Source organism: Muntiacus reevesi, chromosome 1 (assembly GCF_963930625.1).
Source record: "Muntiacus reevesi chromosome 1, mMunRee1.1, whole genome shotgun sequence".
Lineage (NCBI taxonomy): Eukaryota > Metazoa > Chordata > Mammalia > Artiodactyla > Cervidae > Muntiacus > Muntiacus reevesi.
In genome coordinates this window covers 238,522,084-238,542,784 of record NC_089249.1, presented here as the reverse complement: position 1 = coordinate 238,542,784, position 20,701 = coordinate 238,522,084, and the positions used below count along the sequence as shown (strand labels likewise).

At 41.2% G+C, this 20,701-nt stretch overlaps 1 protein-coding gene across 1 annotated transcript in view; it reads right to left on the bottom strand.

The window, feature by feature from the left end:
* The window catches only part of ARHGEF37 (Rho guanine nucleotide exchange factor 37), a 56,817-nt gene extending 45,928 nt beyond the window's left edge, over positions 1 to 10,889 (bottom strand). The window contains exon 1 of the mRNA XM_065918895.1: positions 10,695 to 10,889. The gene's annotated coding sequence lies outside the window, so the exon portion shown is untranslated. The remainder of the gene's footprint in view (positions 1 to 10,694) is intronic.
* Between the last annotated feature and the right edge of the window lie 9,812 nt (positions 10,890 to 20,701).

Here is a 20,701-nt window from a genome sequence, read left to right as displayed (position 1 = left end):
TGAACTGTTGCTAAATTAACAAAAGCCACAAGTAATACTTCAGAGAGAACTGCTCAATATTTAAAATAGCACTTACAGTAACTGCAATCTAGACCTCCCACCAGGCCTGGGAGACTCTCTCAGAACAGTACTTTGTTGTTCTCTTAGTTTATATCCCATGTAAAGGAAAGAAGCACATTTTTATTTCTTTAAAAATATTATATATTATTTGGCAATGAAAAGGAATGATGTACTAATGTGTGCTATAACTACAATAAATGAATCTTGAAGACATTAAGCTAAATGAAAGAAGTTAGTCACAAAGGACCATATATTTGATGATTCTGTTTCTATGAAATGTCCAGAATAGGCAGATCTATAGACATGGAAAATGGATTAGTAGCTTACAGGACTGAAAGGATAATGATTTGGAGTGTAGTGGCTGGATTTCTTCTGGGGATGGTGAAATGTTCTAAATTTATTAGTGGAGATGGTTGTACAACTCAGCAAATACACTAAAAACCATTGATTTGTACACTTTAAATGGGTGAATTATATGATGTGAATTATAACTCAATAAAGCTGTTACCTACCCCATCAAATTAGGAAACGCTGGCAAAGATGTGGAGAAACTGCATCTTTCATATGTTGCTGATGGGATATAAAATGGTGCAGCTACTTTGGAAAATAGTTTGCCTGTTTCTTTAAAAACTAAAACAGGTCCAATACGGCAGCACCCAGTGGTGGTGTGGACTGTGAGGAGTTCGCTGAGTTCCAGGCAAAATAAGAAATCAATTGACATATAATTAAACTGTGGAAAAAGAATGGAATCTTCACGTTTTCTTGCCCACACCTGAAGTTTTTCCTGGTTGATACTTTAAAAATCCTGAAAAGAGTTCTGTCTGACATAGTTGATGGAGGCCCATGCCAGTAGGGACAGAGTCATAAAAAATTGTATAGCTCAGACCTCATCAGTAGTAAAACAGCTCCGAGAAGAGACAGAAAAGAATTTGGATGATTTAACGTTATTAAAGCAACTTAGAAAAGAACAGACAAAGTTGAAATGGATGCAGTCAGAACTGAATGTTGAAGAAGTGGTAAATGACAGGAGCTGGAAGGTGTTTAATGAACGCTGCCGAATTCACTTCAAGCCTCCAAAGAATGAATAAAAAGATACTTTTTTTTTTAAGATGGACTGGGTCATCTCATAAAGAGTCAAGCATGACAGACATAAACATGGTGGGCTTCCCAGGAAGATTTCTGAGCCAACAGTCCAAGACCTTTTGTTGATTTCAGCCCCACTTAGCCAAGACCTCACATATAAATAATTCTGATAATTACGGAGAAATCAACTGCTATTTTATACTGATTCTGTAAAAAAAAAAAAATGTTTTGTAACTATTAAAACAATTTTCTGACTCAGTGTAAAAAAAAAAAAAAAACTAAACTAAAACATACACTTAATAGCAGTTGCATCCCAGGGCATCTATTCCAGAGGATGAAAACTTAATGCCTATACAAAAACCTGTCTACAAGTGTTTGAGGAAGCTTTATTTGTAAAAGCTAAGAACAAAACAACCAAAATGTTGCTTTAATAGGATTTAATAGGTGGATAGCTAAAAAAAAAAAAAAAAAAAAGTGGTATATCCAGTATCACAGAATACTCAGAAATAAAAAGGGATGAACTACTGATTGACTGCAACAACTCGACGGTTCTTAAGGGTATCATGCTGCCTGAAAAGAACCAACCTGAAAAGCTTACTGCGTGATTTCATTTATAAAACGTCTAAAATGATAGAGAAAACAGAGTAGAGATCACCTGGTTAGGGATGATGGTGGAGGGGAGGTGGGTGTGACTATAAAAGAACAGCACAGGGAGAATTTCCTGGTGATAGAATAAATCTGTATTATTGAAGCAGTGGCTACAGAAATCTACACGTGATAAAAGGACATCTAAAATCAAACACATGAATTATATCAAAGCCAGCTTCCTGGTTTTGACATTATGTTACATTGAAATAAGATGTAACCATTGGAGGAACCTGGTGAAGATACACCTAACTTTCATACTATCCTTGGAACTTCACTCTTGACTTATAATTATTTCAAAATAAAAAGTTAAAAACAAAGTATTAGAGAGCTTAAGTTATCCACTATCTCTGAAACTGCAGCTTAAAAGCCCGGGAGAAAAAAAAAGAGAAAAAAGAAAAAAAAAAAAAAAAGCCCGGGAGAGCAGGATGGGTGCCTCTGTTCTACTTCTTGGTCTGGTCTGATAAAGAGACTTGTCCTGGAGAATACATTTGGGAAAATATGCCTTTCAATAGAGTCTAGTCTATGCTCAGTTCTGAGATCTCCTTGATGTCCTGTGATAGACAATTAAGAACTAAAGATAAAATCAGTCTAGTACATGAAGTAAAGTGAAGTGAAAGTCGCTCAGTCATGCCTGACTCTTTGTCCATGGAATTCTCCAGGCCAGAATACTGGAGGGGGTAGCCTTTCCCTTCTCCAGGGGATCTTCCTAACCCAGGTGTCAAACTCAGGTCTCCCTCATTGCAGGAGGATTCTTTACCAGCTGAGCCACAAGGGAAGTCCAAGAATACTGGAGTGGGTTCAGTTCAGTTCAGTTCAGTCACTCAGTTGTGTCCGACTCTTTGCGACCCCATGAATCACAGCATGCCAGGCCTCCCTGTCCATCACCAACTCCCAGAGTTTACTCAAACTCATCCCCATCGAGTCGGCGATGCCATCCAGTCATCTCATCCTCTGTTGTCCCCTTCTCCTCCTGCCCCCAATCCCTCTCAGCATCAGGGTCCTTTCCAATGAGTCAACTCTTCGCATGAAGTGGCCGAAGTATTGGAGTTTCAGCTTCAGCATCAGTCCTTCCAATGAACACCCAGGACTGATCTCCTTTAGGATGGACTGTTTGGATCTCCTTGCAGTCCAAGGGACTCTTAAGAGTCTTCTCCAATACCACAGTTCAAAAGCTTCAATTTTTCAGCACTCAGCTTTCTTCACAGTCCAATTCTCACAGCCATACATGACCACTGGAAAAACCATGGCCTTGACTAGATGGACCTTTGTTGGCAAAGTAATGTCTCTGCTTTTTATTTTTTTTATTTTTTCATTTATTTTTATTAGTTGGAGGCTAATTACTTTACAATATTGTAGTGGGTTTTGTCATTGTCTCTGCTTTTTAATATGCTATCTAGGTTGGTCATAACTTTCCTTCCAAGGAGTAATCGTCTTTTTATTTCATGGCTGCAGTCACCATCTGCAGTGATTTTGGAGCTCAAAAAAATAAAGTCTGACACTGTTTCCACTGTTTCCCCATCTGTTTCCCATGAAGTGATGGGACCAGATGCTATGATCTTAGTTTTCTGAATGTTGAGCTTTAAGCCAATTTTTTCACTCTCCTCTTTCACTTTCATCAAGAGGCTTTTTAGTTCCTCTTCACTTTCTGCCATAAGGGTGGTGTCATCTGCATATCTCAGGTTATTGATATTTCTCCTGGCAATCTTGATTCCAGCTTGTGCTTCTTCCAGCCCAGCGTTTCTCATGATGTACTCTGCATAGAAGTTAAAAAAGCAGGGTGACAATATACAGCCTTGGCTTACTCCTTTTTGTATTTGGAACCAGTCTGTTGTTCCATGTCCAGTTCTAACAGTTGCTTCCTGACCTGCATATAGGTTTCTCAAGAGGCAGGTCAGGTGGTCTGGTATTCCCATCTCTTTCAGAATTTTCCACAGTTTATTGTGATCCAGACAGTCAAAGGTTTTGGTGTTTTTCTGGAACTCTCTTGCTTTTTCAATGATCCAGCGGATGTTGGCAGTTTGATCTCTGGTTCCTCTGCCTTTTCTAAATCCAGCTTGAACATCTGGAAGTTTACAGTTCATGTATTGCTGAATCCTGGCTTGGAGAATTTTGAGAGTATGAGATGAGTGCAATTGTGCAGTAGTTTGAGCATTCTTTGGCACTGCCTTTCTTTGGGATTGGAATGAAAACTGACCTTTTCCAGTCCTGAGGCCACTGCTGAGTTTTCCAAATTTGCTGACATATTGAGTGCAGCATTTTCATAGCATCATCTTTCAGGATTTGAAATAGCTCAACTGGAATTCCATCACCTCCACTAGCTTTGTTCGTAGTGATGCTTTCTAAGGCCCACCTGACTTCACATTTCAGGATGTCTGGCTCTAGATGAGTGATCACACCATTTTGATTATCTGGGTCATGAAGATCTTTTTTGTACAGTCCTTCTGTGTATTCTTGCCACCTCTTCCTATCCCTTCTCCAGCAGGCCAGGAATCAAACCAGGGTCTTCAGCATTGCAGGCGGATTCTTTACCAATTGAGCTATGAAGAAAGCCCCAGTCTAGCACACAGTAGGTACCAAAAGAAAAATGTTTGTTGAACATTATGCAGTGATGGCTTCTGAGTCTAGCATGGGATAAAACAGTTAATTCTCTTCTCTTCTCTCCTCCTCTGTACACACTGGCACAGAAAATTTGGGCATTCACACACTCATTCAACAAATATTTGGAGCAGCTATTTCCAAAAATCCTATTGCTAAGGAATTTTCTGGATTGTGAGGATACAAAGTTAAAGGGGGGAAAGGGGGTTCTACAATAAAGGTAGGGCATTTAAAATATCTGGTTATTTGTTGCAAGTTTCATTCCACTAATAGTAGAGGGACTGAGTAAATGGACATCCTGGTCATTTCACCCCTTTAAAGATAGAAGTACCAGGGGAAATGAGGGACTTCAATTGTGGTCCAGTGGTTGGACTCCAAGCTCTTATTGCAACGGGCCCAGCCAGGTTCAATCCCTGGCCAGGGAACTAGATCCCACATGCCATGACTAAGAAGTTCACACGCTGCAACTAAGATCCAGCACAACCAAATAAATAAATATTAAAACAAAACAAAATAAACAAGGGAAATGATACTCTGAACCTCATTGTGACCAGTCAGAAGTGAATGGAGAAATGGAAGTAAGCAGGTCCCAGACGAAAGTTCACCTTAACAGTTCCTTCAGAAGCTAAAAATGTCATGGCAGGAAAAGATGAACATCCATCAACCTTCCACTTCAAGTTATAGAGGGAGGTCAATTTAAACATTCAAGGGGGAAAAAATGGATATAAAACCTCTAGGGATTAGGGTTCATGGGCAGACTGTCAAAGATAAAGTTAAACACCACACCAACAAAAGACTGTTGAAGAACAAAGGGAGGAAATACCTATAGAAATGAGAATGGCAACACAGGGATCCTGGCTAATGAGCCTCGTTTATACAAGAGTCAGAGTGGAGGGTCCTGTACAAAGAACTTCCAGAACTCTAAAACCCACGAGGATCTGGGATTAACAAAACTGTAATTATGTAATTCCAAAGTTCTGCCCCTACTATGACTGCCAACTAAATTTTAACATTCATGTTGAGGAAAAGTAAAAACTAGGCACATTGTTTGAAGACTTTGTTTTCCTCTTCTTAGCCCTAAAGAGTGACTGCAGGGGTCACTCTTTTAAGGTTAGGAGCCCAGACCCTGGAGCTAAAAAACCTGATTTACAATTCTGATTCTGCGATCAATCAGCTGGTCTTCCTAGGACAACTATATAACCTTCCTTATAGGGTTGGTATAAGACTTCTTAAGAATCCACGTAAAGTGTTTAGCAGAGTGCCTGTTATGTAATAAACTTTCAGTAACAGTAGCTGCTGTTTTTGTTCCTATTATTGTTAAACAGGAAAGAGTAGCATGACCATGGATCAGAGGAATGACGTCTAAGGACACTTGGCTGATCACACTGAAGCAGATGATGAAAACACCTAATCATGATGATTATAATAAGTAATAAGAACTACATAGCAGAGTATCACTGACGATGCAGCTAATGCCAATGAAACAGAGCTGAGAGATGGAGAGACCATGAGACTAAGCCCTGAGAGCATTGCTTAGTCCAGCCATGCTGGAGAATGATTCCCTTTGGGTTTTTTTTTTATTTTTTATATGAGCTAACACATTTTCATTGCCCACCCCACTTTGGCCTAAGCCACTCTGAGTTGGGTTTCTGCCACTTGATTAAAACAGTCTATCAGCCCTTGGAAAGGGAAACAGAGATCACTTGGAGCTACCACAGGTTAACAGAAAAAAGATAAACAGGTCATGCCAGACTATCCTCATTCCTTTCATGAAAGTCGACTAGATCAGTAGAGCAAAGGAATACCATAAGCTACTGTAACTGGACTAGGAAGTTATTGCTGATCTCTGATGAAATCCTTACAAATAGGGAATAAGATGAGATAATGAAATAAAATGTGGTGATGGTGGCTGGGGGAGAGGGGGCAGCAATAGGACAGTAATATGGACTAAAAACTGATAAAACACTAAATTCAAAGAGTGTTGATCAATGTCAACCTCTGGGGTCTTTCTTGCTTTATTAAGGATATCTGTTATTTCTTTTAGTGCTTCGCATCTCTGAGGCCACCCGAATCTAAACCTCCACCACCTTTCACCTGGATCAGTACAACAGCCTTCTGCCCAATGCATAGAACCAGAGGGCAGATGTCATTCTTTATGTTTTTCATAAAAGTGACTGCTTTACTTCTCTATTGAAACCAAGACAAGTCTTTTCTGACTCCCATCCCCCTTCCAAGGAACCACTCCTTTCCCCAATAGATGCTCTAGATGCTCAATTAATTGAGTTAATGAATGAATAACCTGGATGAACATTGATAGAATAGTGATCAAATTGCTAATGACACTGTTAAAGTGAAGTTAGACACACAACTCTTAGAAACCACCACAAAGTTTGAGATAAGGTAAAAGAACTCCCCTTGAATTTTATATTGTAATTATATGATACATTTTTTTTTAATCTGGCTTTTTCCTTTCAGCAAAATTATTTTGACATCCATCCATGTTATAGCATGCATCAATAGTTCATTACTTTCTCCTGCAAGTAGTATAACATTATATAAATATACCATAGTTATCTAGGCACTGAATAAAAAATTGGTTGCTTCTTGTTTCTCTATTACAATAAAGCTGGACCTAGGAATGCAATGTTTATTTTTCACTTTTTTTTAAAGGAATGCAATGTTTAGATCACAAGATAGGCGTATTTTTTTTAATATTTATTTATTTATGCGGCTGTGCCAGGTCTTAGTTGTGGCATGTGGGATCTAGTTCCCCGACCAGGGACTGAACCCTGGCCCCCTGAATTAGGAGCATGGAGTCTTAGCCCATGGACCACCAAGGAAGTCCCAATGTATATTTTTTAAAGATGTAATACTTTTTAAAAAGTGGTTGTACCATTTTCTATTCCCACCAGCAGTGTATGAGGTCTATAACCTCAACAACATTTGGCATAGCCAGTTTTTGCATGAAGGGTTATCTGTTTGTGGTTTTAATGTGCATTTCCCTAATGATTAATGATCTTTAGCATCTTTCCAAGAGTTTATCTGCCACCAATATATTTTCTTTGGACATCATGAATTTTTTGTCTGTTTAAATTGCAAAAGACTTCCCTGGTAGTCTAGTGGTTAAGACTCTGAGCTTCCATGGCAAGGAACACAGGTTTGATCCCTGGTTGGGGAAATAAAATCCCACACACCATGCGACATGATAAAAAAAAAATTACAAAAGAGGTTCTCACTCATTACATAACTAGACAAACAATACAGATGTGTATAAATAATTAATAGTCTCCACCTCCAACCCACACATAAGCCACCAGAGGTGTACTTACTAAGCATGCAAATTCTTTTGTTGTTGTTGTTGTATATTTCTTTTTTTTTAATTTTTATTTTGTACTGGGGTATAGCTGATTAACAATATTGTGATAGTTTCAGATGAACACCAAAGGGATTCAGTCATGTATACACAAGTATCCATTCTCCCCTCGCCACACCCCTCCCATCCATGCTGCCACATAACATTGAGCAGAGTTTCATGAGCTATACAGTAGGTCCTCGCTGGTTATCCATTTTAAATATAGCAGTGTGTACATGTCCATCCCAAATTCTCTAACTATCCCTTCCCCTCATTCTTCTCCGCAGCAACCATAAGTTCTTTCTTTAAGAGGCATGCAAATTCTTGCTCAACTCTTGACAACTGTGATTCAGTAGGTCACGGATGGGGCATTTTGACAAGCCCCTAGGTAATTCTGACTCAAGTGAGCTATCATTTCTTGAGAAGGTCTGCTCTTACTCTTGTCCTCCTAAGGAACAGTTGAAGGAAGGAAGTCAGTGAGTCTGAAGAGGTACATCCCTTCTGTAAAGGGTGAGTCCATGTACCCTGTACAGAAGGAGTACATGGACTGGCTTCAAATAAGAAACTTTGTCTAGGTGAATGAGTATGTGTGCTCTCTTGTCCCATAGAGCACCAAGAGTTTGGAACCTAACGATCAAATTAAAAAAAAAAAAAAAAAAAAAAAAAACTTTCTAAGAGAGTTACTTTAAAACAAAATTAGGCAACAGAGCCAGCAAGGTAAGGAACTTGTCAAAGTCACCAAGCTTGCATAAAAAGGACTTCTCTGGGTTGAGAAATGACTGATTGGGGGTGAAGAAGAGAGTGGGCAAGAGACAGTCCAGGCATACACATACACATTCTCTCTTTCCTTCTCTCTCCCTGAGGAAAAACTGCCCTTTATAAATACACAGTGAGGAATGTAACCACCAGACAGGTAGTGTGTGACTTAACCCAAACTAAATAATAGCTATTTGCCCTAAGCCATACTTTCCTGCCTCTATTTGCAAGGCCTAAAATGGTGGAGAAAGGAAACAACACACTATTTGGAAAGGGCTGTTCTTTTTATAGATAAATTGCCCAGGCCCTGTCCTCATAATTTTGGATCCATAGATTTTAAAGAGCTTAAGCCTGTCAATAGGCTTTGCACAATCAAGCTCAACAAAAGCCATTTTGCTTCAGTTACAGCACCCAAACAACCACCCTTCCTGATCAGTTAAATAAAAAGTCATTTATCTGTTCTAGAGCAGAATCAACCAAGGCACTGTTTTCCACAGCAAGCAACTGATCCAAGAGGGATCTGAGCCAACTGCCAAGTAACTCCTGTACCCTGGCAGAAACTCAGCTGAGCCTCCATCGCTGGGCAAGATGAGGGGGGAGCCTTGCTTCCCATGTGTGTCCTCCTCTTTTCTCTCATTTAAAAACAATTATACAGATGCTGGCTCCAGTCAAAAGGGGCGTTTGAGGCCCAATAAACAGTCCTTGTTAGAATGTCAGCTGGTTTCTACCTTCAGCATTTGACCTTGGGTCAAATATTCAGTGTAGTACATTATTCTAAATTTGTTGTTTAGTTGTTAAGTCCTGTCTGATCTTTTGTGGCCCCATGGACTGTAGCCTGCCAAGCTCTTCTGTCCATGTGATCTCCCAGGCAAGAATACTGGTGTGGGTTGCCATTTCCTTCTCCGGGGATCTTCCTGACCCAGGGATTGAACCTGTATCTCCTGCATTGCAGGTAAATTCTTTACCACTGAGCCAGCTACCAGGGAAGCATTATTCTAAATAGGTGCACTCTTATTTAGGTTACCATCACCAAGGTCTGTGCAGTCATTTGTAAGCCATTATAGGGCTGACTTTGCATTTGCAAATTTTTAACTTTTAACTTTTGTTTTCTTTTACTTCGGACACAGCCCATTTTCCCCCAGTTCATCACCCTTTCTTAAATGGCATGGCTTTGACTCACTGGGTTGTTTGCACCAGTCCTTTTATTGATCATCCACTACTGTCAGGCACTGGACTTAATATTCATCTGTAGTCTGACAACAACATGAAAGATGAAGCAATCTTTCCTCCAGTTTACAAAGAAAACAGGGCCTTGGGATGGGTAAACAGAGTGTCCGAGATCAGGCAGCTAGGGGCCTCAGGACGTTGTCTCAACTCAGAGCAGGAACTCACTCCTTCACCAGCTGTCTCCCTTTAAAGCAAATAAATTGTTCTGAAACACCGCAGCCTGAGGGCCAGCCTTCAGTCATTCCTCACAGCAGGAATGCTTCATCCTGCCATCAAATCTGAAACTGTGTGCAAGGTTATGTGTGAAACCTGGGAAGGAGACTGAGATTTTCAAGGAGTCAGTGATCCCAAGAAGGCCACGAGCCACTGCCTGGGCAGGTGGTCAACTTACCCATTCTCTTAAGTTAGTGGTGCTGCTGTCCAGGGAACTGCAGCGGGAGCCAGAAGTTCTGGCTTCCAGTACCAGCCTTAGCACTATTTTTCTCTGAGGGCTCTTGGCCCAGGCAGCTCACCTATGGACCACAAATGTCCGTTTTCTTTTCCCCGGCCTTGATTGCCTATTTATAACTATACTTTCCTTATCAAGAATTTTTTTTTTTTTTAAAAAAAACCATCGTTTGTATTATTCCATTGTTTTAACGTATATGGAGTCTCATTAAAAGTCCTCCCCAATTTTACACTGAAGCAGGGAGGGGTAAACAGATATAAGGAACAATAGTTTTTACCAAGCTAGCTTACCTCTCTGGGCCTCAGTTTTCCACCTGTAAACTGACCCGGTTGGGTCAGACGTATCAGATTGCTCGCATTCCCACTAGGCTCAAGACACAAAGCTAACTACCCAGCAATCCGCAACCGGGACCGGCGTAGTCGCTCGCGCGCTCCCCCACCTCCCTTTCAGGATCTCAGCGGCAGCTGTTTTCCCGACAGCCTCCCTGGCCCTATCCTGCCGTCCCAATCGCCCGAGTGGACTCACCGCGCTCGCAAGGTGCCAGCTCCCACGGGGAGCTCGGCTGCCCTGGGGATTGCGCAGCCAGGGTGGGAAAGGCGCAGGACTCCCGGACCCGCGCAGCGCTGGAGTCTGCGCGCACTGTTCCCACAGAAGGCCAGGGCGGGCGCGGCTCTGCCCCCTGCTTACGTGCGTGCGCCAAGAGGAGGCGGCCCTGGCTCCTGCCTTTGTTAATTGTCCATATGCATGCAGGTTGTTTTCCACTGGGTGCTCCCTAGAGCGGGCCCCAGCTGGGGTGACCGGGCGACGGCAGCAACAGCCGAGCGCTGGCCCGCAGCCAGAAGGAAGCCATGTAAGTGGATGTCAGTGCTGCACCGGGTGGCCCGCCCACCCGTGGCTTCTATTAAGGCTCCTACTCCTCCCTCAGGCTAGTCAGCTCAAAACAGGGACAATCAGTTAGGCCATCTGGTAGCAATATTGACCCCAAGATCACTGAATATCTGTGCTCTCGCCCGAATCACCAAATTTTAGGGCTGGGCCTTTATTTAATTCTCAGTATTGGCTGCCCAGGACTTCTGGGTTCCTATCCTAGCTCTCCTGGGAGCCCTTTGCGCAAACTTAGATAAATCTGCATCTCCTGAGAGGGTAACAGGCAGGAAGACCAGGGGTCTCCAAACAGAGGAAATAGGCTGCAAGTGTCTTAAAATTCTGTGTTGCTATGAGGACACCTGGTTCCACCTGACCTTAACTTTTCTCAATCCTTGAGCTAACCAATGCATTTTTCTTATGGAAATGTTTTTCTTAAGCTATGTTCATGAAACTATGTATTTGCTTTGCAATTTGCCTCTCTTCAAAATGGTCCACCTAAGACTAACTTTTGGCTGATAATAGCTCAACAAACCGGTATTCATATCAATTGTTTTAAGGCGGGGGGATGATGCACCTCGTGCCATCCTCTCAAAGCTACATATTGTGGGAGAGGGGCCCGGTGAAACTCAGTCAGCCTTGAGGTGTCTCTCTTATCTGATTTAATAGCTTTCTAACAGACATAAAACAGCTTGCTAAAATTAGCAGGGGGGCATTTTCCGTCCCCCTTCTGTGTCAGAAGCATTCTCTGTCCCTTTTTCACTTTAATAAAATTCTGCTATACAAAAGCTCTTGAGTGATCAAGCCTGGTCCCTGGTCTCCAAACTAAATCTTGTTCAGAGATCATGAATCCGACATGTTTACCGTAAACTATCACTCCCTACACCCCAGTTTCCTTTTCTGTGATTCATAGTAGTGAGCGGGACACTGAATGTACCAAGTATTCAGCAGTCAACACCACGGACAAGGTCCCTGCCCTCTTGGGGTGAGCCAGATGATGAACACACACTTGAAAGCGAGCATTACATGAAAACTATGGAAAGTTTCATGTCAGGGCAACTAAGTCTTATTTGTGGAGTCATGAAAGGACTAGATTAACTTTTCTAAATCCTCCAATTCTAATATTCATTCTTATTCTCATGTGAATTTTATCATTATTATTAATGATAGCACTAGTAATATTGCTTACTCAGTGCCAGGTACTATAGTAAACATTTTATTTGTATTTTCTCACCTATCAGATTCAAAACTTCTCTCAGAGAAAAGTATACTTTTATTATCCTCATTTAGAGAGAAAAATTGAAGCTAAAGAAAGTATAATAACTTGTCCACTATCACACAGGACCAGTACTCAAATTCAGACTGTCTGAGGCCTCTGGTTGCTTAAGTACTACTCTACACCCACAAAAATATGAAGACTAAAATGGTGTTGCATCTTGAATATGATGGATGAGAACAATAGAAGAGGAGGGGGTGGTTTTAGTCTGTAGAGGAGAAAAGCAAAGTTAAGAGCTTTCTTAAAGAGTTTTCCATGGATCAGACTTCACCTGCATGACCTTAGATATCACTAGCCTGGGGAATGCTATTACAGAGACAAATTGCAAATATGTGAGGAAGAACTTATCTACCAATGACAGTGTTTCAGAAATGACATCAGTTGCATGGGGAGAGTGGGCATCCTGTCATTAAAAGTCAGAATTCAACCAGAGAGACTTACTGGGGATGCTTCAAAGAAGAATACAAAAGTTAAAGACTAGTTTAGGTGATCTCTAAGTTTCCTTCCAATTCAGAAGGAAATCTGAAGAAATTTGAGTCCTAGAGTGGTTAAATGACTTTTTCAAAGTCACCCAGGGAGTGAAGACTTGATCCCCAAAACTAGTCTGACAGCTAGATCAGACTTCCAATTTGTGAGTGAAGGTCTTGTGAGTGCTCAGCACCTCACTTTATGCTCCCGTGTGTGTATGAGAGAGACCACTTATCCCAGGTGTCTGGGATCATCTACTTTACCTGTTTTACTTTCTATTACTGATATAATACCCTTCTTCCTTGCTTGTGTTGAATATTCTGATTTAAGATAGAAGTCTCAAACCTTCTGGACAGATTACTATAATATAGGGGTTCAAGAGGTAGTGGGGTTCCTGCTTCCCTGGATTAATATTTGTTTGGTAATTTAAGGTAAAGGAGAGAAGCTGGATGGTATTTTTATTTGATTTTTTAAAATTCTATTTTAGGACTCAGAGTCATCTTGAGTTAAATTTCTGGTGCATTGGCACTAATTCCCCATCTTTCATCCTAGTCACAAAATGAGCAGAAATCTAGCTGTCAGCTTCAGAAGAGGTATTCTTTTCTCAGAGGTTTTGAGAGCTACTTTGTTTTGACTGGAAACCTGTAACAAAGGAATCCAGTTGCCTTTGGGATTGATTTCTAGAACATTTACAAAGAAATGGACATCACCTTATCCCCAGGGATACTAACTCAAAGAGTTCCCTTCACTTCTACCCTCAACAGAGTGATAGATTTTTTTTTTTTTTTTTTTATTAGTTGGGGGCTAATTACTTCACAACATTGCAGTGGGCTTTGTCATATATTGACATGAATCAGCCATGGATTTACATGGTGATAGATTTTTTAATTTATTTATTTAAGAAAACATATTAACTTGTTCAAAATTTCAAAGTATACTGTCAGGGCTACAGATTATTGATCTTTGGATTCTTCTCAGTGCCGAGCATATTGCCTTGTATGTAGTAGGCACTGAATAAGTGATTGTTGACTGGGTGAGTGAATGCATGTGAATTAAGTTTTAGGAGATATAGGGAACTTCCCTATGGACCATTGGTAAAGAATCTATCCACTAATGCAGGGAACATGGTTCAATTCTTGGTCCAAGAAAATCCACATGCCATGAGGCAACTATGCACATGAGCCACAACTACTGAACCCACACTCTAAAGCCCGTCCTCCAAAAAAGAATCCACCACAAGGAGAGGCCCACTCACAGCAGTGAAGACTCAGTGTGGCCATGAATAAATAAATTAATTAAAATTTTAAAAAGAAGTCATGGGAGGTAGAGAATAGGTGGTTTATGGTGGGGCAGCAGATATTTTCCCTGAGGTTCATGGGCTTTTAAAAGGAACCAAGACAGAACTCCCAGAACAGTTGCATATTTGACCATGACCTTATCCAGAGATATGTAGTAAAAGCAGCAGCATTGGACTTTTTGGGCTTGAGCATTACCTAAAGACAATGTACTAGCCAGAGTCTTCTGGTTGTACACAACGAAAACAAATTCACTTTAATTGAAGCAGAAAAGGAATTTACTTTTGGGGTAAATTGGGGAGTATTGGGGAGGTCAAAGAATCAATGGGAAGACTGACTCTAGAAAACTAAGGTAAGAATACAGGAGGCACCAACGGAGGCTGGGTGGCCAGACCCACAGAAGAAACCAGGCCACAGGCAGCATGCTGATGCTGGACACTGGCAATGCCCTGGGGACCGGGTGCCACAGCTGACCCAGCTGCCCTCGCTGCGTGATACTGAACGTTGCCACTACCAGAGGAAATGTCACACGCTGCCTGCTTCTCTTGACTCCTATCTCCAGAATCACAGTCCTGGAAGGATGGGCTAGTCAGTCATGCTTGGGTTCCAAGCAGACAACAATCAGGGAGAACTCAGACCAGAGCCTTTTGGCTTCCATGAGTGAGATGTAGGGGCCTGCCCCTCACTGTGGCATGTTCCCCAAACTTCTAAAGGCAATTTGGAGGCTGGACAGCCAGGAATGTGACAAATGTCTACTATACAGTCTTCTAACCTTTCGTAGGCCAAAATAGAAAGAAGCAAAGAGTATAATCACTACAAAATGCTTAATATAGCACCTGAACTGAACTCTCAAAACCAGAAGAGGTGGCTGTCTTTTAGAGTTTCAGTCTCCTATATGTATTTTTATTTAATTCTATAAAATTTACCACTCTGATTTCTACAGTAATAATAAAAATAGATGCTACTTGGACTTCCCTGGTGGTCCAGTGGTTAAGAATCCACCTTGCAATGCAGGGGACACAGTATAATCCCTGGTTTGGGAAGATCCCACAACGCCATGGGGCAACTAAACCCATGAGCCACAACTACTGAGCAGCCTCAACCTGTGCTCTCCAATAAGAGAAGCCACTGCAATGAGAAGCCCGTGCACCGCAACTAAAGAGTAGCCCACGCTCGCCACAACTAGAGAAAGCTCACACGCAGCAATAAAGACTCAGTATAGCCAAATAAATAAAGTGGAAGGAAAAAAAAAAAGGCGCTACTTACTGAATGCCTAATACATGCTAGAAATTTTTCATGGATTATTTCTAGTCCTGACATTCTATATGATAGGTATTATTTGCATTTTACAGATGAGGAAACTGAAGCTCACAGAGATAAAGTAACCTGTCCAAGACATAAAGTAACTGATTCACAGGTGATGCACGCATAGCCAAGTCTACTCCTACTCCATACTTTCTCTCATCTGGTTGCTTTCTCCAAAGATTCCCATCACCATTCTAAAAAAATTCTACTAAATCCAAATGTATGTTTCTTGAATTACTTCTTCTATCTTCTGAGATATTGTCAGAAAGACAAGTCAAGAAATGATTGGTTGCTCGGTCTTTAGCAGAATTAAAGGTTTTATCAAATAGCAGGTTAGTGTATTAACCTCATTACTAACATATAAAATATTTTATAACAAGAGTGTCTGCTTTATTCAGCCCTTATTGTAGGCCAGATACTCTGCTCAAGACTCAAGTGTGCACACTCAGTCATATCCAACTCTTTGTGATGCTATGGACCATGGCCTGCCAGGATCTTCCGTCCATGGAATTTTCCAGGCAAGAATACTGGAGTGGGTTGCTATGCCCTTTTCCAGGGGATCTTCCTGACCCAGGGATTGAACTCATGTCTCATTCATCTCCTGCATTGGCAGGCAGGTTCTTTACCACTAGCACCACCTGGGAAGCCCAGATACTCTGCTAGTCAGCCCTAAAAGAAAAGTATTACCAACTTTTTCTTTTTTTTAACAAATGAGAAACCTGAGGTTTAGAGTGATTCAGAAACTTGCTAGAGGCCTTGCTGCTAGAAGTGGCAGAATTGAGACTGCAGCTTCAGCAGTATGAGTCCAAAGCCTGCATTTCTTCCAGTGTGTCACACTCTCTCTGGACCAGTTTGCTAATTTGTACTGAGAAACACTACTCAGTACCTCTTCTGTTTCTCACTCTTCCTTGTTTCCAGTGGCTTCCCTGTGGGTTCATGGCTCTTTGCAGGTATAATAACCCTTCTAAGGACAGAGCTGTTCTCTCTTCCCTTCCAGTTTTTCCACCTCCCTCTTCCCATGGGCAAGACCATAACTTCCCTACACAGACCCAGTCTTGAGCTCTGGAATAGTCCTGTTCTTAATCTGTAGAAAAGAGTCCCTCTAAATCTACTTTGCTGGAGCTCTATAATTGATTATGTGCCTTAGTTCTAGCTATTGATTTTAACCCATTACCATCATGATTTGTTAGGCCAGTTTGGAGGAACATACTTTGCTTCTACTGTATTCTGTATATGAGTCAGTACTTCTTTGGTTTGAGTATCAGAAATCCAGTTTGTCAACAAGATATAATATCCATCAGAAGAAAAGACCATCTCTGCCTGTCTGTCTCTTCAAGAGCTCAAGCACTCCAAAAAGTTCTCCAGCAGACTTCGTCTACATCATTGACTAGGATAGAATGTCCATACATAACCATAACCTAAACCAATCACTAACTGGTTTATATGAATGAAGATTCAACATTGGGCCAGCTACCTTCTGAAACATTAGTCATGTACCCTTAACAAAATTGGAGTCTTACTGGAAAAGAGGAAAATTAAGGAGGAATGTTCTTGGGTAGGCTGCCAACAATATATGCTGCAGGAGGGAGAGAGCAATTCTACAGGGAGCCTGGGCAGCCAAAGATAAGGTGACCCTTCCTGCTGAGTCTTTAAGGAGAATTCTTACCAAGCAGATAAACATATAAAGTTATGCCAGGTGGAAAGGACTATATGCAAGGCATAACAATATGCAACTACCTTGTGTTTTTCAGAAACTGCAATCACTTCATTGTAACTGGAATGAATGACACATATTCGGATGTGCAGTTACAGACAGAACTGGCAAGACAGACAGGTACCAGATCATGCAAGGCATGTATGCCACGCTAAGGAATTTATACTTTACCTGTAGGCAATGCAGGAGTCACTGAGGAATGGGGATAGCATGATACTACTAGAATTTTAGGGAACTTCCTTGGTGGTCCAGTGACTAAGACTCTGCACTCCCAATTCAGGGGGCCTGGGTTTGATCCCTGATCAGGAAACTGGATTACATATGCCACAACTAAGAATTCACATGCTTCAACTAAAGATCCTGCATGTCGCAAATAAGACCCATCACAGCCAAATGAATAAAAATTTTTTTTTAAAAAAATTTTTTTAAGAATTAAAAAAAAAAAAGGTTGGTAGCCTTCACTAAGGAAAAACCATCCTAGAGAAGGAATAGGCTTGGAACAAAGGTTTAGGGGCAAGTAATACAACCAGTTTGGGACTAACTGTGGTTTAACCTAGTGAGGGTGTCCAGCGGGAAGACAGATATAAGGTTCCAAAATAGAGAAGTTTAACTTAGCAATATAGATTTGGAGGTCATTGGCATGTCTACCTAGATAGCATATTAAAAAGCAGACACATACTTTGCCAACAAAGGTCGGGCTGGTCAAGGCTATAGTTTTTCCAGTGGTAATATATGGATGTGAGAGTTGGACTGTGAAGAAAGCTAAGCGCCAAAAAATTGATGCTTTTGAACTGTAGTGTTAGAGAAGACTCTTGATAGTCCCTTGGACTGCAAGGAGATCCAAACAGTCCATCCTAAAGGAGATAAGTCCTGGGTGTTCATTGGGAGGACTGGTGCTGAAGCTGAAACTCCAATACTTTGGCCACCTCATGCGAAGAGTTGACTCATTGGAAAAGACCCTGATGCTGGGAGGGATTGGGGGCAGGAGGAGAAGGGGACGACAGAGGATGAGATGGCTGGATGGCATCACCGACTCGATGGGCATGAGTTTGAGTAAACTCCGGGAGTTTGTGATGGGCAGGGAGGCCCGGCGTGCTGCGATTCATGGGGTCGCAAAGAGTTGGACATGACTGAGTGACTGAACTGAACTGAACTGGCATGTCTACTGTATAGGAAGCTGAAAGGATGAATGAAATCAAACTAGGAAAATAGGAAGGACATAAAAAAAAAAGAAGGCTAAGGACAAAGACCTGGTGAAAACAGCCAAGGGGCAAGCAGAGAAAAGGGAACCAGCAAAAAAGATAGAAGAAGCAGTCAGATAAAGCTGGGAGGAGAGTTAGTTGGACTATAAAACTTCCTTACAAACTACTTCCTTCAATTGCTGTGTTTCACCTAGTGTGTTTCACACTGCCAAGTAAAACTACAGTTGAAATATCTGATCGGTACCATTTCAAACATTGTTTGAATTATTGGAGTATCAGATTTTTATTCATAGGTGTCTAATAGGTGGTCCCTTTAGTCAGGTCAAAGCAATGCTTTCCTGAAAATTGCATGAGAAAGAAATCTAGGGAGAAAAGGAAATCCCTCTCTTGCAGTATGCACTCACGGCCCTAGAGTACAGCCTCAAGGGCTTGCTGCCACATATTTAACAATCAGCAAGGGTAAGGGTATAACCACATTGCAAGAGTATGAGTTGACAAAACCTATCTGACTCATAAATCTCACTTCTATTAATTTATCCTATAGAAATCCACACACAGGTGCACAAAGATATATGCATATAGTAGTGGTTTGTGACCTAAAAAAACTCAGAGTGAAAAGCCAGAAACCACTCAAAAACTATCAGTAGAATAGTTCCAATCCAGCATGTCCACACCATGGAATAAACACAACCAATTAAAAGAACAAGGTCCATGTGGAGAAGTCCATGTTATAGAAGTATTGTTAACTGAAAAAAGGCAGGTTTCAGTCATAGAAAGAATATGTATATATGTAAATCTATATTATATATACATATATTCCATTCAAGAATTCAACAAGTATAATTGAGGTAGGCAGTGAACTGGGAATACATTAGTGAACAATACAGAAAGAATTCCTGTCTCAATGAGCAAGTGTTCTAGTAAAGGAAATAAGTCAATAAAAAGAGTGTGTTTGTGTGTCAGTAGCTTAGTTGTGTCTGCCTCTTTGCAACCCCATGGACTATAGCCCACCAGACTACTCTGTCCATGGACTTCTCCAGGCAAGAATACTGGAGTGGGTTGCCATTTCCTTCTCCAGGGAAGTACCCCAACCCAGGGATCGAATCTAGGTCACCTGCATTGCAGGCAGATTCTTTACCATCTGAGCTACCAGGGATATATATTACATTCATGCTAAAGTCACTTTAGTCGTGTCCAACTCTGTGACCCTATGGTTTGCAGCCTGCCAGGCTCCTCTGTCCATGGGATTCTCCAGGTAAGAGTAAGTACTGAAGTAGGTTGCCATGCCCTCCTCCGGGGGATCTTCCCAACCCAGAGATCAAACCTGTGTCTCTTATGTCTCCACGTCTCTTGCATTGGCAGACAGGTTCTTTACCACTAGCAGCCACCATCTGGTGGCTCAGATGGTAAAGAATCTGCCTGCAATGCAGGAGACCCAGATTCAATCTCTGGGTCGGGAAGCTTCCCTGGAGGAGGAAATGAGGTTCCTCCTCAAGGAGGAAAGAACCCAGTATTCTTGCCTGGAGAATTACACAGACAGAGGAGCCTGGCGGGTCGCAAAGAGTCAGACATGACTGAGCAATTAACACTTTCACACTTTCTTTCATATATATATATATATATATATATACACACACACAGATATATATATATAGTTTTAGAGACTAGTAAATGCTTGAAGGAAAATAAAGAGCTGAAAAGTAACTAGATGTGGCAAGGGGGTATGTGTAAGGGTCTATTTTATTTATTTATTTATTTATTTTTGTAAGGGTCTATTTTAAATAATTTGGTTATGAAAAGTGTTTCTAAAAAGAGAACATTTTATTTATTTTTTTTAAAGAAGAGAACATTTTAGCAGTGACCTGAATAAAGTGAAGGAATGCATTATAGAAAAAGAACCAACAGGATAGGGTGAGGGGTGGGGGGATGACAAAGAGAGAGATTTATTTTAATGAACTAGCTCATGTGATTGTGAAAACTTGATAAATTCAAAATCTGCAGGGTAGGCCAGCAGGTTGAGACCCAGGGAAGGGTTGCAAAGAGTTCCAAAGGCTGTCTTCTGTTAACTCCTTCTTGCTTGGGAGATGTCAGTCTTTTTTCTATGAAGACCTTCAAATAACTGGATAAGGCCCACTCATATTATGGAGGGTATTTTCTTTACTCAAACTCTACCTACTTAAATGTTAATTTCATCCAAGAAAAAAATACCTTCACATAAACATCCAAAATAATGTTTGAGCAAATATCTGGGTACTATGGCCCAGCTGAGATGACACATAAAATTTATTATCATAAGTTCATCCCTTGTCAACTTGGCATACACATACATCTCCTTAAACCATGCTGCTGCTAAGTCACTTCAGTCGTGTCCAACTCTGTGCGACCCCATAAATGGCAGCCCACCAGGC